This window comes from Enhydra lutris, unplaced genomic scaffold (genome assembly GCF_002288905.1).
Source record: "Enhydra lutris kenyoni isolate GAN:26980312 unplaced genomic scaffold, ASM228890v2 scaffoldscaffold39, whole genome shotgun sequence".
In the NCBI taxonomy this organism is placed as follows: Eukaryota; Metazoa; Chordata; class Mammalia; order Carnivora; family Mustelidae; genus Enhydra; species Enhydra lutris.
In genome coordinates this window covers 11415306-11436341 of record NW_019154123.1, presented here as the reverse complement: position 1 = coordinate 11436341, position 21036 = coordinate 11415306, and the positions used below count along the sequence as shown (strand labels likewise).

Sequence of the window (21036 nt, the reverse complement as noted above, 5' to 3'; positions counted from 1 at the left end):
ATATGGATATAAAAAGCATTCTATATGGAAACTGCTAAAAGTCTCCCAGCAGGAAAACATTTCTAAGTCTCCTCTTAAGGTTTGGTTAAAAGAGAAGGAAAACAATTAGGAAAAAATTGGAAACCAGTGACTAGATATAAGAAGTGGAAAGAAACTGATCAGGGAACTCTGAGTAACTGTTAGAGAATAACATCATTCCTTGAAGAAGTCTACAATCTAAACATGGCAATATGTATAAACTCTCTCTTCCTCACACACACACACACACACACACACACATACTTTTTATACATGAATCTATAGAACACATTACTATAATAAGGATATTGTTACAGATAAATGTCTTTGTCCCTTCAAAACTCATATGCTGAAATTTTAAATCCCAATGTAATGGTATTCAAGTGAGGCCTTCAGGAGGTGATTAGGTCATGAGGGTGGAGCCCTCATGAATGGGATTAGGGCCCTTATAAGAGGAGACCACAGAGAACTTTCTTATTCCTTCCACCATGTAAAGACACATAAAGAAGATGGTGGTCTATGAACCAAGTACTGGAACTTTTATCTTGGACTTCCCAGTCACCAAAACTGTGAGAAATAAATTTCTGGTGTCTGTAAGTCACCAAGTCTATGGTATTTTTGTTAGAGCACCCCAAACGGACTTAGACAGGTATTGATGGTATTCAAATTTTGAATGTACATTTTGAATAAACATACGCTTACCTTTCAAGAGACCTTTATTGATCCACAAATCTAACTGACACTTGAAAATGCATGCTCTTGTAACAGGTCAAAGATGACTTCAGACTCAGTACAAAATACAAGTCTTGATCGGCAAATGCAAAGCAAAGAAGAATGAAGATATAGAGATCAGCTGAGCTTTTCCTCAACTGAGATGCTGGCAAAAAAGCAAATACCTAGAAAAATAAATGAAATCGCTTCAAACATTCTATCCCAGAAGAAATCCTAAACCAAAGCAAACAATGAGAAAGGAAACCTGAAAAAAATTTATAACATATTATTTTAGGTTTTTAGAGAATAATTGTTAGCCTACTCATTAATCATTTTTTCTATCACCTGTTTTAACTCTTTAAAGAAAGGAAATCATTTCATTATATCTACAATAAATGGCATTATAACACAAAAATTTTTAAATCAAAACACCTCAATATAAAACAAATCACATGTTAAACTTCATTTCACTGAAATGACATAAAAGTGTTCAGATAATGAACATACTATTCTAATACACAGTAAAATAATATCAAGTATTGAAATTACATAAAATTAAAAAATGGAAATTTGACATTTGAAAACAAATGTGGAAAACAATTCCACTGAAAAGGATTCCATAGTATTAATAAAATGTAAAATTAGAATACTGATGTACCAGTATAACAAGTAAATATTTGTGAATTAAAACTTAATTTCCATAGCCTTTTTGCATAAAGAAAAATATCATCTTTAGTAATATTCTTCCAATAATCATACCTGACATAGATATAACCTGTATGAAATCTGCAAGAATGAAAACTGATCTTAAACAGCTATCTAATTTTAAAAAATCTCTTAATATAATAAGCTACTAAACATTACCACCACTTTCCTCCAGATTTCATTCTATATTATTTTACTCCCTATAGCCAATTTGAACTTATTGGTGGCTCAGCATATGTACAAAAGGACAAAAGTAATTAGGTAATATAATGTGAAACATAAAAAGCACAAACTGGAAAACATTATAAATAGATATAACTGAAACATAGTGAGATTCAAAAGAAATTACTTAAAACACATTTTAGCATCATAGGCTATTAAAACCAAATAACAAGGTACGATTTCTAAAAAATGGGAATGAATGTGACAATGATCTCTAGACAGATTAACAGAAACTTTTATGCTCTAATATTGAATACAATTCATGTTTTCGTTGTTTATAAAGAAAATGATTTATGACATTCTGGTGTAGCATTTTCCTATTTTAATTTTCAATCTTACCTGAAAAATTACCAACAACTCATTTTCAAACTATACAATATACATTCAAAACATACTTAAATATGGTCAACACCTCCTTGGACAGTAATATAGCCACATGCTTCTTCTGTATGGTTGAGCTAAAAGTTATTACACCGCTAAAACAAACCAAGTCTCTATTTCTCATCTTTCCCTTGTAAAAATACAGACCATTTTTATTCTATGGATGGCTCTTTAGAATGAAAGACATTCAAATATCTTTCAACTATTCCAAGATATACGCGTTTGACAAATGTATGTTTATTTAACAGTTAATATATATATAGTCATTCTACAGTGTCAATAGCATTCAGAGAATGATGGCTATTTCTTCATGATGTGGAACAGTAACCAAGAAAACAACTGACAATATAATCAGAGTCCTGAGAAGTTATAATTTGTTCTAAATACATACTTCACACTCAGGTCAATTTTACATTTCTTACACTGCATTGCTTGGATCATAATTTACTTTCTTGCTCTAATAGAATATATCCAATAAAATATCTCATCAGCAAAACCATCAGAGAAACCAAAAAGGAGAAAAAAGACTACAATGTAAAACTGGTAACAGAGAGGGTTCATCTGTATAGTAAGACTGCATGAAACCAGACTTCTTCAGCAACCCACAGGCAGAAAAAATGTTTACCATAGTCTCATTGAAAGGATATACCAGTTCTTTTTCTAGTTACTCTCTATGGAATTGCATAAATATTGAGAAATCTAGAAATAGATATACACATGCACATATAAAAATTATTGTCAGTGTATAAGTTACTGCTGCCCTGGGACTGCAATAATTTATGTAACATCTGTTTTCATATTTTTCTAATTTTTTTCCTAATTAACATGCATATTTAACGCATAAATGCTCAGACCACCTCTTTTTTCTGCTGAATGTGCCACTTTATTTTTGAAGTTGTGCACTCCTAGGGAGAATTCAGCAGAGATGGTAACCAAAATCTTATTGAAAGCACTAATTTTAAAATGTAAACAACAGTACTAAACCAACTTTCAAGAAAAAACTAAAGTCTTAAGAGTTTTCACAATAACCATTCAATCTGCCAACAACAGTCATACATCAACTTAAGGTCCAAATACCAAAAAGAAGGTATAAGCTTCATTCCAATATTATATTAATCTTCTTGATTTCTTTTTAATTTTTATAAAAGCTGAGAAACCTGCTATTAAATCTATGATTCCTTATCTTTGTAAGTTTTGGTAGTATTTTTAAATTGTTATGCCTCAGGCAACTAACATACGGGAAACACATTCCATATGGTAAGCATCAAGAAGTATGTAATCAGCTATATGTTTTTGAATTGTAAACTTCAAATCCTGTGCAGATGTGAAGAAAGGGGAAGTTTTTACTCTGAAGTGCATTCAAGTACAATCAAATTCTGGAAGCTCAATCTGTACTAATTCAAAATACTACTTATCTTTATTTTTAATAGAAAAACTAAAATCAGAAGCTAATCAAACAAATGTTACAATACTACAATACTAAATACTACAATACTAAAGTATTCCCAAAAAACAATGTTTAATATGCCAATACTGTGACTCCATCTGTACCTCACTTAACAATTAAACACTCTGTATTTTAACTGCCTAAGTTCTATATTTCAATCAGTCATTTATTACTTCTCATCTGTTGTTAGGACTGTTCTAGGCCTTTGCAAACACTGAAATTCTCAACCCTCATAGAACTTACATTTTACTTGGGAAATCAGAGAGTTTCCAATAACAATGCAAATACATAACTGCAAACAGAGATAAATGCTATTAAAAATACGGGAAGGGGTGAGCCATGAGTTTTTGTAACAAGAGACTGATTTAGCTCAGAGGGTCAGCAAAGACCTAAAGAAAGACTATTAGATGAGATCTGAAAAGTATGAGAAATGTTACAGTCTAGGCATAGCAAGTACTAAGGTCCAAAAGCACTAAGGGAAAAGGCACATTCAAAATCAAAAAAAGAGAATGAAGAAGCCAGTCATAGCTAGAGAGGGAATATATGTAAAACAAAATGGGGCACAAGTCAATAAGGCAAAATTACTATAGAGTTTTAAATACAGTATGACAATCAATTATACATTGAAAATTTATCCAATTTGGCTGACTTATGAAGAGGAGCAAGAAAGGTACAGGGGAGAAGTTAGGTGTGAGATGACAGTATCTTAGACTGAAGTGATGGTGGTAAAGAAGGTGAAGAGAAGGCAGAAAGAGATTAATGGGCAATCAGAAGAATTTGGTGAAAGATTAGATTTTGTGGAGGATGAAGCTTGATAGCAATTCCATTCACTGATATAAGAAAATCTGGAAGAAGATCAGTTGTTGGGAGAAATCGCCCAAGTTAGAATAGAACATATAATGGGATTACTCATTAGAGAAGTCTTCTAGGGAGTTCAGTGTAAACATCTAGAGCTATAATAGTCTGGATTAAGAACAGTATGGGCTAGAATCAAATGTAGAATTTATTAGGATATGGATAGAAAAAAAAAGAAAGATGCCTACATTGCTTTCCCACCTCCCCGCAAAAAAATCCCGCACACATGTTGTATCTTCCTCATTTCTAGCTATCATACCACATCAGAACAGAAAGACATATACTTCATAATGTGACAAACTCATTTAGCCTACGACTGGTTAGCACCATAGGCATATTTGCCTTACGTTGCTAAATAATAGTTATCATTTATTATAGTGCCCACCTCCAATCAAAACCACTAAAAATATGCTGAAGCACTCTAAAACTGTGCATCAAGTCACTGATCCTCACAATAACCTTTTTTCCCCCATTTTATTTTCAGTGTCCCAAAATTCATTGTTTATGCTCCATGCAATACGTGCCCTCCCTAATACCCAGCACCAGGCTCACCCAACCCCTCCAAAACCCTCAGTTTGTTTCTCAGAGTCCAGTCTCTCGTGGTTTGTCTCCCTCTCCAACTTCCCCCATCTCACTTCTCCTCTCCATCTCCCAGTGTCCTCCGTGTTATTCCTTATGCTCCACAAGCAAGTGAAACCATATGATAATTGACTCTCTCTGCCTGACTTACTTCACTCAGCATAATCTCTTCCAGTCCCATCCATGCTGATACAAAAGTTGGGTATTCATCCTTTCTGATGGAGGCATTATACTCCATTGTATATATGGACCATATCTTCTTTATTCATTCCTCCATTGAAGGGCATCTTGGTTCTTTCCACAGTTTGGCAACTGTGGCCACTGCTGTTATGAACACTGACGTACAGGTGGCCCTTCTTTTCACTACATCTCTATGCAGTTGCAGGGTCATGGGGCAGCTCTATTTTTAATTTTTTGAGGAATCTCCACACAGTTTTCCAAAGTGGCTGCACGAACTTGCATTCCCACCAACAGTGTAAGAGGTTCCCCTTTCGAACCACATCCGCTCCAACACTTTTTGTTTACTGTCTTGTTAATTTTGGCCGTTCTAACTGGAGTAAGGTGGTATCTCAATGTGGTTTTGATTTTAATCTCCCTGATGGCTAATGATGATGAACATTTTTTTATGTGTCCTCTAGCCATTTATATGTTTTCTTTGGAAAAGTGTCTGTTCATGTCTTATGCCCTTTTTTTTTTTTTAAGATTTTGTTTTTATTTATTTGACAGAGATCACAAGTAGGCAGAGAGGCAGGCAGAGAGAGAAAGGAGGAAGCAGGCTCGCTGCTGAGCAGAGAGCCCGACACGGGGCTCGATCCCAGGACCCTGGGATCATGACCTGAGCCGAAGGCAGAGGCTTAACTCACTGAGCCACCCAGGTGTCCCTATGCCCATTTTTTTGATGTGATTATCTGTTTTGCATGTGTTGAGTTTGAAGAGTTCTTTAATAAATCCTGGATATCAGCCCTTTGTCTGTAGTGTCATTTGAGAATATCTTCTCCCATTCTGTGGGCTGCCTCTTTGTTTTGTTGACTGTTTCCTTTGCTGTGCAGAAGCTTTTGATCTTGATGAAGTCCCAAAAATTCACTTTCGCTTTTGTTTCCTTTGTCTTTGGAGATCTATCTTGAAAGAAGGTGCTGTGGCTGATATTGAAGAGGTTACTGCCTATGTTCTCCTCTAGGATTTTGACAAATTCCTGCCTCACGCTGAGGTCTTTTATCCATTTCAAGTTTATCTTTGTGTATGGTGTAAGAGAATGGTTGAGTAGACTAGTGGAACAGAGTAGAGAGCCCAGATATGGACCCTCAACTCTATGGAAAAATAATCTTCGACAAAGCAGGAAAATATATACAGTGGAAAACTGACAGTCTCTTCAATAAATGGTGCTGGGAAAATTGGACAGCTATGTGTAGAAGAATGAAACTCGACCATTCTCTTACACCATACACAAAAATGATCCTCACACACAATAACCTTAGAATTTAATGATTATTGAGCTTACTTTTCAGATAAGGATGCTGGAGTTTAGGGAAGTATCAGAGTTGCTAATAAAAACAGGAAGTGATAGAGGCACATTTCCAACCCAAGCATACCTGAAACCACAGCATTTTCTTTCCACTAAAAAGGAGAGAAGGAGGTATAGTGTCAAGAGTCTGGTTTCAATCCTGGCCCCGGAAGACCACTTAAGCTCTCTTATATTTCCTTACCTGCAATTCTATATTGCTAGGAAATACTGACATTTTAGGAAACATATAAAGCCTCTGCAACAGCTCACTGGGTTGTGCATCACCATGAATGTGACTTGTTCCTTCAAAACAGGAGTTCCAGTTGAGGGAGGACTTAGAGCAGAAACCATGCCTGACACCAAAAGCTTTGAAAATTTCAGAGTATAGGGCATGGCAGGTCATCAGGAACAGTACCTCAGCTTGCCCCTGCTCTCCCTCTAATGGAGGAAGAGTAGTTGTTATCAAAAGAGCCAAAAACCAATACCCTAAAAGCTGTAGGTGGAGAGTTCAGCAGTGGTTCTAAAACTTTACAGCGCATAAAAATCACCTGAGAAACTTCTTAAAATGGAGATTCCCAAGCAGATCCTCTCAAGGATTCTGATACAGAAGTGGAATAGATCACCCTTCAAGCTTTATAAAAGATATCTACCTACAACAACCACTTTCCATTCTTCAACCACAGAATTTTTAAATTATTTGTTGAACCTATATATTACTTCCTACAACAACCACTTTCCATTCTTCAACCACAGAATTTTTAAATTATGTGTTGAACCTATATATTACTTCATTTCATTCAAATAAATCGTACCAAACTTGGGGCACCTGGGTGGCTCAGTTGGTTAAGCATCCAACTCTTGATTTCAGCTCAGGTCAAGATCTCAGGGCTGTCAGACTGAGCCCCACATCAGGCTCTGCACTGGGCACGGAGTCGTTCTCTCCCTCTGCCCCTCTCTCCCCATCAAAATAAAAAATAAACTGTATCCAACATTTCAGATATTTTTAACAACTACTATCAAGGTCCTTTCCAATGGAAAGAGGGATGATTAAACAAAAGCAGTTTTATCTATACATAAAATGCCTCCATCAGAACTTATTTTCCTTAATATAGAATTGAGTCTTATGATTAAAACAAAGTCATCTAGAGATACATACGTCAAAAGACATAGGAATCGTTAAGGGAGATGAATGATTTATAAAGAAAATCTTATCACAAAAGTTAACCTTTGGTCAAAAAAACCATATTGTTGATTAAAGAATCTTGTAAGTATATAAGAGGATCTAATACAGTAACAGTTATTCAAAAAATTATTTAAGAGACTACATATAACCCTATCTAATGACACTAACAGATGCTAGCATACACTAGTACCAAAGCAGCATTCAGGAAAGAAAATGTCTACTATATTTCCAGACATTTCAGATCACTTAAAAGATTAGTGTCTATCCTCCTTCTTTCTACATGAACCGCATTGTCATTATGGAAGCATACATTCCAGTCACTGCCCTGGCAGCTCCCATAAACCTGATCTACTGGCGTACTCAGTCAGGGCTGCCTTAACAAAATTCTAGTGACTTAACGATTCCAGCAAACTCCAAAACTCCAAGCTTTCATCCAAGATTAACTGAATTTAATGTTTTTAATTTTGAAATTTCAAGATAGATATTGTTCTTTCAAGGCTTATCTGTGACGCTAAATAAGGGCAGTTAAAAATTTAAAGTCTAATACATAGTATCTCCTTGTATTTTTATGATCAAAGAAAGTACCCACTGAGGTTGTTTTTGATCCTGTGACTTACATTAAGACCATGATAGGGAATAGAAAGCTAAAAAATAATAAAAGTTGCTTAAAAAAGAACTTCAGTAACAGTAACATCGGTTCTATACTGTGATGCTGATATTTATGTGGTATATCTCATTTAATGCCTTCTCATCTCCACCCTAACCAACCCCCAACAACAACAACAACAAAAACAGCTAAGAGGGGCCTGAGTACACTAACTTGCTCAAGATCTCATCATTTACAAATGAAAAAGCTGGGATTTGAACCCATGTGATCTGAACCTACAGTCCACATGGTCTTAACCGTTATAACGTGCTACACTAATTTAAAGGCAATGTTAAGGTAATTTACCTGACCATTACTCAGGCTATTCATGAACTCCCTTAACTTTATAAACCTTTATGCAGCCAACAATCGCAAAAATACTGACACAACATAAATCTGTTTTTCTGGCTTTTATGTTAAATGAAATGCTTTCATGTTGTCCTAATAAGCCATATCTTCCTAAATGACTCTTCACCTCAAAATAGTATATAACATTATTTTCTCTCAAACAGTCATGCTCATTTTCACCAACCATAGTCAGTACCAAGTTAGATCCTATACTACCAGAAGCCCCAGGGAAAGAAGATACTTCTTTGTGATTTAAAGGTTGTATCTTCTACTATTTCTCTCAGTGTCAATAAGATAATCTCTCTTCCCTATATCCTGGTTCCATTTAGGAGCCATTTAGAATCAAGCTGTAAATACCAAGATCAAATTAGCTTAAAAATAAAAAACAGGCCAGTCTCAATTACTCTATTTAAATGAACCAAAAGAAGTTGAGTAAATTTTGAGAGTTGCTTTGGGCACTTAAGGTTCATTCCAATCTTGAAGATCAGTCTAAATGCCCTGAGAAAAGTCAGAAAACTCTAGAAACTGTGTTTTCCCTACAAAAGTTGAGGATTCAACCTGACTCTACAAGATGAAAAATTCCCTTATGCTTTGGTCTTTGTCCATTTCCTGTGGCAGACATAAGGCATGGCCTTTTCAAAGTACACATCCTCCACAGTATAATAAGGAAATAAGCATATTTGTAATTAAAGTACTCCCTTCTTTTAAGAAACTTCTTGTAACTAAAATAAGATTTTTGAAGAAATTATTTTAATTAAACAGGCTGAAAGTTTAAGCACTGTCCATAATTTTATTTTGTATTCTTAAATTCTCAGTTCCAGACTAATTAAATTATTCTACATCTCATTAACTACTCCTCCTTATGTTATTCCATTTGTTTCAGAGTTCCTTTTTTTAATCTGTTGCCTTTTTATAGCATTACCTGACTGTCACCTTTTATCCAATGAATACTGTAATTTATCTTGTTCAAACTACGCAAAAAGAAAAACTCAAACCATATTTGATTGTACTGGAGGAAAGTCTATGAAAGTAGTCACTGTCTCAAGTTATTCTAGAATTCTGAGGAAGCTTTAGTTCTCATAAAACAGAAGTGGACAAAACTAATTATAATCAGAAAGAAAACAGATAATAAGTTAGCACTACAAAGAACTCAATTATTGAAGATATATTTTTTTCTGCTCTCTGGCTCATGACTTTCCCATCACTTACTTTACTATCAAAATACTGTTCCTTTATTGATCTCACTGCCTCTTAGCTCCTTCTCAAAAAAGAAATAAAGGAAATCTAAACTGGTTAATGTTGCTGATCATTAGCAGCATAGAAAAAATGGCTGAATCAATTATCAGGCAAACAGTAAGTATTACAGAAATTCCAATGAGGTATAAAGTGCTTACAGAGAAACTAGCATAGTAGCTTTAGAAAGGGAGGACTGAGATACAAAAGAATATGAGGGAAAAATGGTAGAACCTAGACATAGAAATGAAAGAAGAGAAACAAATTTAGTGAATTTTCTAGGTTTCTAAGTTAAGAGTTAGGCAGAATATTTGTGCTACCAGAGGACTAAAAAAAAAAAATGTGGAAGGAAAAGGGCGAAGAAACAGTTAAGAAAAAACGCTAAGAGAAAAAGCACATATTATATCACTTCATATATGTGGCTACCTCAATATCCTGTACTCCAAAGAAGTATGTTAAGGATAAAAGAAAAAAATGAATAAAGGATCTCAATTTTATTTTTGCTAACTTTTATAAAAGTAATTTGAATTTAATTTGCTTACTAAAATGAAGTTTCTAAACTCACAACTAATTCCACAACTACCTGAGATTCCTTTTATTTTTAAAGTTTCCTTGGTTCTAAACAACACCGCTGGAAGCCTAAAGTTTCGCCAATTGAGTATTCTCTTCTAAAAGCTGCCAAACTGTGGTCTCCATGATTCACCTAATAACTCACTTGAGGTACCAACAGGTACAAATAATCCAGCCTAATTTTAAAGTTTGCATTAGGTTATTTGTTTAGTAGGTATGAAACTAATACCCCAACAATATAAATTCAAGAAAATCTCACATGTATTAGTGCTTTCAGTCTCCTAACTTAATAAAACAGCAATAAATTTATTTACATTACTAATGTCATTTATTTTTGCTACTCAGGAGAACTTTTTAAATGTATTCTTCAAACCACTTTAAAAATATTTAGAGACTCTTAAGCAAAGTTATTACTGTGGTCATATTGCAATAAAATGTATAAAACTAAGAATATTCAAAATCCCATTAAGAAAAATGCTCTATGGGGTTAGGAGATTTTAAGTTGGTGAAATGCAAAGAGGAAAATCATAACTATGGTAAACATAGTATACCAAAACTTTTAGTTTTATAACCCAGATGGGTTACAAAGCTATTCCAAAAAATTACTGTTTTCTATTTTGTATGCTGGAAATTCAGCAAGGACTCTGAAGCTCTTGCTATTACTCTCAAAGGGCAAAAACCCAAATAAGGTACCCAAATCTTGTAACATTAAAAGCAAAAATTCCTCAGAGGCAATCCTATAAGAAATGATGCTCAAAGTCTTTTGTGTGTGTCTTTATAGTGACTTCTCTCATCTAAGCTAAAAGAAAGGAGATGTGACAGTACACACATGTTAACTACTATGCTTCTACAAGGACAGATTTCAAAAAGGCTGGAACCCAGTCAAGGACTTCCTTTCCAGCCCTCTATACTAGCCTGTTCCTTGTATAAGTGACTTAAGCACCAAGCCACCTCCCAGAGCAGTTAAGCTGGAAGGAAAAAAATCCACTAAAGACTAGGTTACCTAATCTAAAATTGTTGCTGCTTTTAAAATATGATGGCATACATATGTACCAAATACCATCTTTTACAGAAAAAATTCAGAAATGACCTTATCTAAAGACCATCAATATGTAAAATTTCCTTTAAATTTATTTTACTTATTTTTAATTATTTTACTTATTTTAAATTTATTTTTATTATAAACTACTTTACTGAGCAATGCCTAATGATATTAATTTCTCAGCCCACAATACTGGGGTGGGAGTGAAGGTGGGAGGAGAAAGTCCTAAAAGACTCTTCTCAGTCAGAACATGTTTTTTTTTTTTTTTTTTTTTAAAGATTTTATTTATTTATTTGACAGAGAGAGACACAGCGGGAGAGGGAAGAGAAGCAGGGGGAGTGGGAGAGGCAGAAACAGGCTTCCTGCTGAGCAGAGAGCCTGATGCAGGGCTCGATCCCAGTACCCTGGGATCATGACCTGAGCCAAGGGCAGATGCTTAACAACTGATCCACCCAGGTGCCCCAGAACATGCTTAAAATGAGACAGAAGTTCCAGATTAAGCCACTTCTTCCGGCTCTTAAAACAAAGGAATAATGTCGACCAAAAAACAGAGCTCACCTATTAATAAGATTTGACCATGTATATATTATGTTATGTATAAGTTGCTAATAGATTAATAGATCATTTTCTCAAGTATGAGAATTAAAAAAAAAAACAAAACACTAAGTTCAAAAAATACTGTAGTATATTTTCTTGGACTAGAATTACTCTAATTTGACCCTCAGTAGCCTACTTGCTTTGAGCTGTATTTAAACAAGATTTGGTGCCTAAAAACCACTTAAGTTTATTAATTTCCTAAGAGCCCTATTTTCAGGTCAACTTAGTCTCAGATTTCCACATACCCAAAACAACCATCTTTAGATTGGTACAGTTTTCTTCCAGACTAATATTTCTTCAAACAAAAAGCTCTCATTAGAGCAAAAACTCTGCAAAGCAGCAGAGTTTCATTTCCTAATGGACTGGCCTTCCCAGCTTCACAGAGCTAACAGTATCAAGGTCATGGTTCAGGACAGTATGTAGTAAGATCCTGAACTCACCTCCTTTCATGGACACAACAATTTACAACTATATTTGAAATAATTCCCTCTAAAGGGACCCTAGATACTGGATGAAAAGAGCCTCCACAATAAGGGAAAACACCAAGATGGGCAGGAACAGAGATAAAATCTCACTAAGTATAAACCACACCCCAGGTGTGGTGCTCCATGGACAAGAGGAATCTCAGAGGTATGGAACTTTTCCTTGAGGAAGGAAAGATTCAAGCTCTATATCATGCACCACAACCCTAATATTCTGCACAGGAGAGACAAGACTTCAAAATGGCTGGCTTTGAAATCCAGCAGGAAGTACATCAGGAAAACTACAGAACTACAGGGAAAGGAAAACCCACTTTTAAAGGGCTCACACACAGACTCACTCAATCCAGAAACCAATACAAAACATCAAATAAAAAAGTTCACAAAACACAGGTAAAGGAGATCTACTTACCAATCTTGGAACAAGTGCCAGAAAGGCAGGAGGCAGTTGGGCATCACTCTAGACATTTTTGCTAGTTCTTCAACCATGTTGATCCCAGGCTGGAGAGTGCCATGTTGGAATCCTCCCTCAAGACTACTAATGCCGGGGGAATACCCCATAAGAGTTCCACACAACCCAGCACCTCAGCCGGACCTTGCAGCTGACAGGACAGTAACTCTGCTTCACACTGTGCCTGTAGCAGTTGCACCCTGCCACAACAGGAGGGTACACAAAGCCCACACAGGAAATACTTCTGGAGCACCAGGTTCTAGTGGCCAGGAGGGACTACATTTCTGGGTCCCACAGAACAACTCCTAAATAAGACTGCTCCTTCAAAACCAAGAGAGGTAGCTGAACTACATAAATCACAAAAACAAAAACATAAATCACAAAAACACAGACTACTGGGCAAAATAGAGAAGGATATATATTCCAAACAAAAGAATAAGACAAAACCTCAGAAAAACAAAATGGAGATAGGCAACACATCCAATAAAGAATTAAAACTAATGCTCATAAAGATGTTTACCAAACTCATGAGAGGATGAACACAGTAAGAACTTCAACAAAGAAATAGAAAAGATAACTATACCAAGACACATTATAATTAAAATGTCGGAAATTAAAGATAAAGATAATTTTTTTAAAGATTTATGTATTTATTTGACAGAGAGAGCAAGTGAGCAGGAGGAGGTGCAGAGGGAGAGGGAGAGAGAATCTCAAGCAGACTCCTGCTGAGCAAGGAGCCATACACAGAGGTTAATCCCATGACTCTGAAGTCATGATCTGAGCTGAAATCAAGAATTGGATGCTTAACTGCCTAGACCACTCACGCACCTCAAAGATAAAGACAATCTTAAAAGCAACAGGGAAGAGCAATCCGTTACATATAAGGGAACACCCACAAGATTATCAGCTGCTTTTTAAGCAGAAACTCTGGAGGTCAGAAGAGAGTGGGCATGATATATTTAAAGTGCTGAAAAGGAAAAAACTTACTACCAAGGATACTCTACCCACCAAAGTTATCATTCAGAACTGAAGGTGATATAAAGAGTTTCCCAGACAAGAAAAACCTGTAAGCATTCATCAACACTAAAATGGCTTTACAAAAAATATTAAAAGGACCTCATTAAGCATAAAAGGAAAGGCCATAACTAAAAATAAGAAAACATATGAAAGAAGAAAAACTCACTCATACAGGCAAACACATTGAAAAGGCAGTGAATGGATCAACCACTTATAAAGCTAGTGTGAGAATGAAGAGAAAAAGTAGTAAAATCATCTAAATCTACAATAATTAGTTAGGGATACACTAAATAAAAAAATGTAAAATATGACTTCAAAAATAAAACATGGTGGCAGAAAATAATAAATTTCAGAACAAATTATTCTGAATAATAAATTATTCAGATAATAAATAAATTTCAGAATGCGTTAGAATTTAAAGGACCACCAACTTAAAATAGACTGCTACATACATGGGTCATTATATATGAACCTCATGGCAACTACAAACCAAAAACCTGTAACAGATAAACAAAAAATAAAGAGAAAGGAATCCAAACATAACACCAAAAAAAGTCAACAAATCACAAGGGAAGAAAGCAAAAGAAAAAGAAAGGAACAGAGAGAAGAACTCAAGACCAACCAGAAAACCATTAATGAAAGGGAAATAAATACATATCAATAATTGTTTTCAATGTAAATGGACAAAATGTTCAACCGAAAGACATAGGTGATTAAATGGGTTAAAAAAAAATAAGACCTGGAGCACCTGGGTGGCTCAGTGGTTTAAGGCCTCTGATTTCAGCTCAGGTCATGATTCCAGGGTCCTGGGATTGAGCCCCCATCGGGCTCTATGCTCAGCAAGGAGCCTGCTTCCACCTCTCTCTCTCTCTCTGCCTGCCTCTCTGCCTACTTGTGATCTCTGCCTGTCAAATAAATGAAAAAAGTCTTAAAAAAAAAAAAAAAAAAGACCTATCAATGTACTGCCTACAAGAATCTCACTTTGGGGGCACCTGGGTGGCTCAGTTGGTTAAGCAACTGCCTTTGGCTCAGGTCATGATCCTGGAGTCCCAAGATCGAGTCCCACATAGGGCTCCTTGCTTGGCAGGGAGTATGCTTCTCCTGCTGACCTCTCTACGCTCATGCTCTCTCTCTCTCTCTCTCTCTCAAATAAATAAAATCTTTAGGGGAAAAAAAAAAAGAATCTCACTTTGGATCTGAAAATACAGACTGAAAGTGAAGGGATGGAAAAGATATTCCATGCAAATGGAAATGGAAAGAAGCTGGGATAGCAATACTTAAAATCAGACAAAATGGTGGGAGCAATATTTATATCAGATGCAATGAACTGTAAAACAAAGGCTATAACAGCAGACAAAGCAGATTACATAATGATAAAGGGATCAATCCAACAAGAAAATAGATATAACACATGTAAATATTTATGCAACAGTCACAGGAGCACCTATATATAAACAAACATTAATAGACAAAAACGGAGAAACTGACAGTAATACAGTAACAGTAGGGGACTGTATCAGCCCACGTACATCAATGAATACATCATCCAGACAGAAAATTAATAAGAAACATCGACCCTGAACAACACATTAGACTAGTTATACTAAACAGATATATACGGAACATTCCATCCAAAATCAGCAGAATATACATTCTTCTCAAGGCATATGGAACATTTTCCAGAATATTATCATATTAGGCCACAAAACAAGCCATAAAACAAATATCAAATTTAATTTAAAAGAAGACTGATATCATACCGAGCATTTTTTCTGACCACAATGATATGAAACTAGAAATAAACTACAGGAAGAAAACTGGGGGGAAAAAAAAAACACACAACACATGGAGACTAAACAATCAATGGGTCAAGAAAGAATCAAAAAGATTAAAAAAAAATCTTAAGACAAATTAAAATGGAAACATACTACTCCAAAATCAACAGGACACAATAAAAACAATTTTAAGAGGGAAGTTTCTAGCAATACAAGCCCATCTCAATAAATAAGAAAAACCTACAAAAAAACAAAAACAAAAACAAAAAAAACCAAAAAAAAAAAAAAAAAAAAAAAACCAACCATAAAACAAAAAAAAAAAAAAAAAAAAAAAAGGAACAAAGTCCAAAGTTAGTAGAAGGAAAGAAATAATAAAGACCAGAATGGAAATAAATAAAATAGAGACTAAAGGATGGAGACTTTAAAAAGGTAAAAGGGGTACCTGGGTGGCTCAGTTGGTTAAGCAGCTAGCTGCCTTTGGCTTAGGTCATGATCCCAGGGTTCTGGGATCAAGTCGCCCACATCGGGCTCCCAGCTCAGCAGAGAGCCTGCTTCTCCCTCTCCCTTTGCCTGCTGCTCTACTTGTGCTGTCTCTGTATCTCTCTGTCAAATAAATAAATTAAAATCTTAAAAAAAAAAGGTAAAAAAGATTAATGAAATTAAAAGTTGGTTCTTTGAAAAGATAAAATTAATAAACTTTCAGAAAGACTCATTTTTAAAAAAAGGAAATAGGGCCCAAATAAGTAAAATCAGAAATGAAAGGGAGAAATTACAGCCAATACCACAGAAATATAAGGGATATTACTATGAAAAACTATACAATTATTTACTAGTAAGAAGACTGGATAAATAATCAAAAAACACCCAACAAACCAAAGTCCAGGACCAGAAAACTTCACAGTTGAATTTTCCCATTTATAGAAGAGTTAATATCTTCTTTCCCAAACTATCCCAAAAAAATTGAATAGAAAGGAATTCTTTCAAGCTTACTTTAAAAGGCTAGCATTACCATGACTTAAACCAGACACACTACATACAAAAAAAAAAAAAAAAAAAAATCGCAGGCCACTATCTCTGATAAACACAGATGCAAAAATCCTCAACAAAATAGCAAGAAAAATTTGACAACACAATTAAAGGATCATACACCATGATCAAATGGGATGTAGTGCAGAGATCTAAGAATGGTTTAACACCTACAAATCAATCAACATGATATACCACATTAACAAAAGGAAGAATATACGATCATCTCAAAAGATGCAGAAAAAGTATTTCTCCTAATTCAACCTCCAAGTAGGATAAAAATCTCTCAACAAACTGGGTACAAAGGGACTATACCTCAACATCATAAAGGCCACATGTAACAAGGTCACAGCTAACATCTTACTCAATGGTGAAAAACTGAAAGCTTTTCCTGTAAGATCAATAACAAGACAAGGACGCCCACTTCCACCACTTTTATTCAACACAGTACTGGAAGTACTAACCACAGTAATTAGACAAGAAAGAAAATAAATTAAAGGCATCCAAACTGGAAAGGAAAAGGTGAAACTTACTGTCCCCTGATGACATACTATAAATGGAAATCCCTAAAACCTCTACCCAAAGACTGTTGGGACTAATTCAGTAAAGTTGCAAGATACAAAATTAATATAACAAAGATCTGTTGCATCTCTATACACAAATAACAAACTACAAGAGAAATTAAGAAAACAGTCCCCTTTACAATTGTATTAAAAAGAATAAAATGCATAGGAATAAATTTAACCAAGGAAGTGAAAGACCTGTATACTGAAAACTATATGACGATGATGAAAATTATTGAAGACACACAAATAATTGGAAAGATACAGCATGCTTATAGACTAGAAGAATTCATATTGTTCAAGTGTCCATACTATCCAAAGCAATCTACAGATTTGATGCAAATCATATCAAAATTACATTAACATTTTTTGCAAAAAGAAAAATAATCCTAAAATTTGTAGGGAACCACAAAAGACCCCAAATAGCTAAAGAAAAAGAGAACAAAGCTGGAGATAGGCTCCTAAATTTTAAACTATACTACAAAGCTTTAGTGATCAAAACAGTATAGTATTGGCATAGGAACAGAAACACAGCTCAATGAAACAGAATAGAGAGCCAAAATATAACCCCATGCTTATATTGTCAATTAGTCTATGACAAAGGACACAAGAAATACACTGCGGGGAAAAGACAGTCTCTTCAATAAACAGTACTGGTATAACTGGAAAGCTACATGCAAACAAATAAAACTGGACCACTTTGTCTGCATATACAAAATTCAACTCAAAATGGATTAAAGACATAAGACCTGAAACCATAAAACTAGAAGAAAACATAAGCAGTAAGCTCATTGACATTCATCTTAGCAATAATTTTGATCTGTCCTCTTAAGCAAGAACAACAAAAGCAAAAATAAACAAATGGAATAACATCAAACTAAAAAACTTTTATACAGTAAAGAAAACCATCAACAAAATGAAGAGGGAATCTTCTCGATGGGAGAAGACATCTGCAAGTAATACATCCAATAAGGGATTAACAACCAAAATATATCAAGTCTAAAAACCCAGTATCAAGAAACAAACATTCCAATTTAAAAATGTATGGAGGACTAGAATACACATTTTTTTCAAAGACAGACAGATGGCCGAAAGGATTAAAAAAGATGCTCAACATGACTAAACATCAGAGAAATGAAAATCAAAAGCACAATGAGATATCATCTCACACCTGTCAGAATGGCTAGTATCAAGAAGAGAAGTAACAAGTGTTGGTAAGGATATGGAGAAAAAAGAACCTTTGGGCACCACAGGCAGAAATGTAAAGTTGTGCTGTGCTACCACTATAGAAAACAATATGGAGGTTCCTCAAAAAATTAAAAATAGAAGACTACCATACAATCCAGCAATTCTACTTCTAGATTCATGCAAAGAAAATGCAAATACTAATTCGAAAAGACATATGCATCCCTATGTTCATAGCAGCATTATTTACAATATATAAGATATGGAAGCAACCTACACGTGGAATGATAGATGAATGGATAAAGAAGATGTAGTACGCACACACACACACACACACAAAAGCACAAAAAGCAAAAAAAAAAAAAAAAAAAGAAAGAAAGAAATCTTATCATTTGCAACGCCCTCTAGGGTATTATGCTAAGTGAAATAAATCAAATGTAGAAAGAAAAACACCATATGACTTCATGTATATGTGGAAAATTTAAAAAAAAAAAACAAAGGAACCAACAAAACAAAACAGAAACTGACTCAGGTACAGAAAACAAACTGATGGTTGCCAGAGTTGGGGGTGTGTGGGGTGATGAACAAAATAGGTCCCAGGACCCTGAGATCATGACCTGAGACGAAGGCAGAGGCTTTAACCCACTGAGTCACCGGGCTCTCTGCTCCGCAGGGAGACTGCTTCCTCCCCTCTCCCTGCCTACTTGTGATCTCTGTCTGTCAAATAAATAAAATCTTAAAAAAAAAAAAACTAAAATAAAAAAGGTGAAGAGGAGGTACAATCTTTAGATTATAAAATAAAGACATAGGGATGTAAATATACAGCATAGGGAATATAATTACTAACGTTGTAACAACTTTGTATGGTGACACATGGCAACTATACTTACTCTGATGACCATTTTATAATGTATATAAATATGAAGTCACTACATTGTACACCTGAAATTAATAACACAGTATGTCAATTATTCTTCAATAAAAAACAACAATCATCTCAGTTGTGTTTTGCATTAACGAATGACCCGCCAATTTGATTTTTTAAAGGAGTCAAGCTTAGGGCACCTGAGTTTCTCAGTCAGTTGCATGTGCCTGACTCCTGATTTCAGTTCAGATTGTGACTTCGGAGTCCTGGGATCAAGCTCTGCATTCATTACAGACTGCTTGTTCCACTCCCTCTGATCCTCCTCTCTCTCAAATAAATAAATAAAATCTTTGGAGGTGGGGAGGGAAGAGGCAAGGTCTTAAACCACAACAATAACAGAATACTAAATACTTTTATAAAACACACAACAACCAATCTTACAGCACTCGAAGGACCATGTATACCAGAAAATTCTAGAACTTTTTGGGAATTCAAGTCTCAGCAAAACTCAATTATAAGTAGTACACTGAATTACATTACAAAAATATCTAGTTTACCTGACATTTTTACTAACAAGAATTCTCAACAGCACTTCTGATTTTTAGAACTTAAAAGTACCGTTTTAATCATCCCACAAAGTTTAAATTATATCCAGAAAAGTTTGTTTGGGCGAGAAAACAGGACTAAATATATTCAAAAAGGAAAAAGGATTATCTTTAGTAACCAGAATACTTGACTGTGTAAGAAAACAAAATTCCCCATATGCAATGGTTCACTTTATTAAAGATTAAAGATCAGAAAAGTGTGCTTTGGGAGCCTGGGTGACTCAGTCATTAATCATCGATCTGCCTTTGGCTCAGGTCATGATCCTAGAGTTCTGGAATCGAGTCCCGCATTGGGCTCCCTGCTCAGTGGGGAGCTTGCTTTCTTCCTCTCCCACTCCCCCTGCTTGTATTCCCTTTCTCACTGTATCGCGCTCTGTCAAATAAATAAATAAAATCTTAAAGAAAAAAAAAGTGTGCTTCATTTTAGGGAAGTATAACAGTAAATATTAAATGTATATATTAATATATATAATTGTGACAAACAAATCTTGTGAGGTTTCTGTGAGTTAACAAGCAAAACAAAAAAAGGGCTTGATTAATTTCCAATAATGCAATACAGAATATATATTTATGCTTTGTGAAATAATAGATGTTTTCATATACTGAATAGGCCTTTTCACGCAAAGATGGAGGTCATTCACCAAATTATTGTGATACTGTATTATACTCTGAAAAACTGATAAGTCATATAAGGGGGCTCTATAGTTCTAGGAAAATTTATCTTCTAAACTCTCTTCTAAACTGTGACAGACTAGAACGCAAGATATTAAAATAGGTATCTTATCACTACTCTACTGCCCACCTTCCTGCCCTTTACACCATAAAGTCAGTCATAAACTCTTTAATAAGTCTAATCCTCAAGTGTTCTTACTTTATTACTATTACTCAAATCTTTAGTTATCTATGATATGTGAAACATGAGAATATTATAATTAATATAATGTAAAATAAGGGACTAATAGAGCATTTTAATAAGGAAAGCTTTGATTAGTGTTTATTAATTTGTATGGAAATTTTTTAAGAGATTATTTA

At 34.8% G+C, this 21036-nt stretch overlaps 1 protein-coding gene across 2 annotated transcripts in view; it reads right to left on the bottom strand.

Annotated features, from left to right (window-relative positions):
- Window positions 1–21036, bottom strand: part of LOC111154984 (TBC1 domain family member 5) — a 544655-nt gene that overhangs the window by 394698 nt on the left and 128921 nt on the right. The window contains exon 2 of one of the 2 annotated variants that reach the window (XM_022514954.1): window positions 721–914. The exons of the other annotated variant lie outside the window; for it this stretch is intronic. The gene's annotated coding sequence lies outside the window, so the exon portion shown is untranslated. The remainder of the gene's footprint in view (window positions 1–720; window positions 915–21036) is intronic. 2 annotated transcript variants of the gene reach the window in all.